At 47.5% G+C, this 3,749-nt stretch overlaps 1 pseudogene across 1 annotated transcript; it reads left to right on the top strand.

The window, feature by feature from the left end:
- Positions 1–460: 460 nt before the first annotated feature.
- LOC308236647 (beclin-1-like) lies at positions 461–1,421 on the top strand (annotated as a pseudogene). The gene has a single exon. The product of its transcript is annotated as a beclin-1-like (transcript).
- The last annotated feature ends 2,328 nt before the right edge of the window (positions 1,422–3,749 follow it).

The following is a 3,749-nucleotide window of genomic DNA, read 5'->3' as shown; positions in this document are numbered from 1 at the left end:
TATTTTTTTAAAAAAAGAAGAAATGGGGAGAGAAACTGGAAACATGGGCAGAGACCTTGGTATCAGGTTAAGATATTAAGATCTTACCTTAAGGTAAGATAAAAACATTAAATGTTTTAAGGAGGAAGGTACCATGATTAGATTTTAGTTTTATGAAGATTGCCCTCAGTTCTGGACCTTTTGGCTAAGATCAAGTATAGAAAGATTAATCTTAAGATATGCCTTAAAAATGTTAAAGCAAGTGAGATGATTGGATTTTCCTTTGGATTTTAGTTTCACTTGACTAAAACAGCTAAGGGGGGTACACAGGTATCTAAGGAGGGCAAGGTTTGAGGAGGGGAGTGAGAGATGAGATATGCATTTTAAAACTCAGTCCCAAAGGCCCTTACAAAGTATAAATGGAGAAGTAACACAGGAGCCAGAGGAAACTTAGTCAATGGTGACAGTCAAGATCTCCACCATGTCCTCCATCTACTTCATTTGCCATTTCTGCTGCCAGCCCCTGAAGCTGACTCAGTCCACAGAGACCTTGGGTCTTGACCTCAGCCAAGAACCTGCAGCTTTGAAGCTCCCCTCAGCTCAGCAGGAGCTTGGAGACAGACATTGAAGAGCTCCAGGATAGTGCCTCTGGCTGGACCATCCCTGTTGATGGCGAGATGTCTGGGGATGGTCCTAGCAACTTCACCCTGCTCGAGAAGCTGGCTTCTGCAAGGACTCTCAGAGGGCCACGAGGGGCCTTTGTGACATCCTATCCAATGAAGAAGAGCTGGACCACACCCTGTGCCAGGACTGTACTGACAGTGTCAAAGCAGCTGGACACCCAGCTCAGGATCTCAGAATCTGACAGTCAGAGCTACAAATGCTGTTTGGAGACCAGGGATGGATTAGGTGAGGACTCGAGGGAGACACTGCAGGAGGAACTGGAGGAAGCAAGGCTGGTCCAGGAGCTGGAGGAGGTGGAGAAGAACCGAGAAAGGGCAGCTGTGGCCCTGGAGGTAGCCTAGGCAGAGACAGAGATGCTGGAGCAGCAGTACCACAGGGACCTCAGTGAACTGCAATGGCAACCACTGGAACTATGAGCTATGGAGCGTGGAGGACCGGCTGCAGTACACCCAGACACAGATAGCCTGGCTGAAGAAAACCAACGCCTTCAAGGCCATATTTGAGATCTGCTGTGATGGGCCTTTGGCTGTCATCAACAGCTTCAGGTTGGGCTGCATCCCCGCTGTCCCTGTGAGCTGGAGTGAGATCAATGCAGCCTGGGGGCAGACAGCCTTGCTGCTCATGGCCTTGCCTAACACAGTCAGTTTCAGAGGTACCAGCTCATCCCCTGCAGAGACCACTCCTATCTGAAGTCATTGACAGAGGACCCCATGGAAACTATAGAAACAGATTCAGAGAGAACAGGCAGACAGCTCTGATGGGGGTGGGGTGAGAGGGGTTGAGGGACTGAGCAAAAAAAGAGAATTCATGGACACAGAACACAGTGTGGTGATTGCATGTGGGGGAGGGGGAGGTGTAAGAGGGCATGGGGGGATAAATGGTGATGGAAAATAACGGAATAAAATAAATAATAAAATAAAGTGTAACAACACTAACGTTTACTCACCATCCCCCTAACATTTGGGTTATCTAAAACCATTCCTTGAATGGTTGTGTTCAGATATACATTCTACCTAAAAAGTCCATGAAAGAAGAGCTTTCAGCTTGCTTTGTATACTGAAAGAGCTTACCAAAGGCACTGGGCTGAAGTAGAGAAGTGCAAGCCAGAAAGGTGATATTCCCATCAATTCCCAAGTCGCTCAGTGACGGCTCAAATGTAGCCTCGGCTACTTTCCTTCACAGTTTACTGTCACCAGACTTGAGGCTGACCGTGGCCCCCTGCCAGAAACAAAAGGCGTTTTAGTTTTCTTATATTCTGTTGGAGACACAACTCCCATGTGAGTTTGGTGGTAGCACTCAATACAGCCCATATATTCTTCCCAACCTCCGTATATACAAAGGCTCTGCTTCGTGGTCCCTGCGGCACTTTTGTGAATCTGGGGGCACTCCAAGTAGTGACTCAGAATGTTTCGGCAGCCAAAACCAGAGTCCTGAGCATCTCTGGCCCAGCTGCAGAAACAGCCTGCCATTAGTCAGGTTACCCCCTAGAACAGCCATGGGCAAACTACAGCCCGCGGGCCGGATCTGGCCTGTTCGGCTGTTCTATCCGGCCCGCGGAGCAGAAAGAGCGGAGGGTTCTCTTGCTCTCCCCTCCGCTCCTTTACTTTGAATTTATATTAGTTCACACAAACACTCCATCCATGCTTTTGTTCCAGCCCTCCGGTCCAGTTTAAGAACCCATTGTGGCCCTCGAGTCAAAAAGTTTGCCCACCCCTGCCTAGAATCTATCCTTTACCTTCAGATAAATGAAAAGGAAATAAAGATTTCACACAGGGACTTGTGACCAAGGGAAACTGTCAGGTAGACCAAGTCTCACCCTGCAACTCCTTTCACAGTAGAATCCCAAACTCCTTAGCCCCAAACTGGAAATAGAACTTTGGAAAGAGCGTTGTATAGTAGATAAAACGCTGGTCAGGAGAATGGACTCGGGTCCGAGCTCTGCCACCATCTTGCTTCATTGTCAAATTAGGGCATACCCTATGCTTCTTCAGTTTCCTCCAGCTCAGGAATTGTAGGTTTTCTGTTTTTCTGATTAACCAGTTCTTGCTAATGTACCACTGAGCCAGGGTTAAGTATGGTGTAGCCTTCTGACCCTTTCCTCACTTTTAGTGGCCTCTTTCCCATCCCTGACCCATGTAAACACCAAGCATTATTTTGTTGTGTCTGTCTTCCATGAGATGGAGTGCTCCTTGAGGACAATGTGTGTCTTATCCATTTCCACATTCCCTTTGGATCAGGCATGATGTCTGACCCATAGGAGCTCCTAAGCAAAAGGGGCTCACCTGTTTCTTGGCTAGCAAATGGTTGTAACTGAAGACCATTTATGAAGGTAGGATGGCACAACTGATTGTCAGCAATAAAGTAAGTTACTGTAGAATAGAAAGTAGCCTATATTGCCTTTTTAATCTTATCCCAGTGTCACCTTCTCTACCATTTTAAGGGCAAGCTTTATTCATCACATAATAGTCTAAGCATTGTAATCATGGGGGCTATTCATTTTTATTTTAAACTAGAGGCTTGGTGCATGAAATTCGTGCATGGAGGGGGGGGGTGTCCCTCAGCCCAGCCTGCACCCTCTCCAATCTGGGACCCCTCAAGGGATGTTCGACTACCTGTTTACAGGGATGGGGCCATGGGGGTGTGGCCAGCCTGGGTGAGGGGTTGAGGGCTGTTTCCAGGCTGGCCACACCCCCTTCAGGGTGGGGGTCCCCACTGGGGTGCCTGGCCAGCCTGGGTGAGCGCTGATGGTTGTTTGCAAGCTGGCCAAGCCCCCCAGCGGGGACCCTCACCCCATGGGGGTGTGGCCAGCCTGGGTAAGGGGCTTTTTTTCTTTTCTTTTCTTTCCTTTTCTTTTCTTTTCTTTTCTTTTCTTTTCTTTTCTTTCCTTTCCTTTCCTTTCCTTTCCTTTCCTTTCCTTTCCTTTCCTTTCCTTTCTTTTCTTTTCTTTTCTTTTCTTTTCTTTTCTTTTCTTTTCTTTTCTTTTCTTTTCTTTTCTTTTCTTTTCTTTTCAGCACATCCTTGAGCAGAGGCCAGGGCCCGCTGGAAGCAGGTATCTGGGATTTATTTATCGTCTATAATTGAAACTT

This window comes from Plecotus auritus, assembly GCF_963455305.1.
Source record: "Plecotus auritus genome assembly, chromosome: 11".
Lineage (NCBI taxonomy): Eukaryota > Metazoa > Chordata > Mammalia > Chiroptera > Vespertilionidae > Plecotus > Plecotus auritus.
The sequence above is the reverse complement of the archived record's forward strand: the minus strand, read 5'-3'. Positions and strand labels throughout refer to the sequence as shown.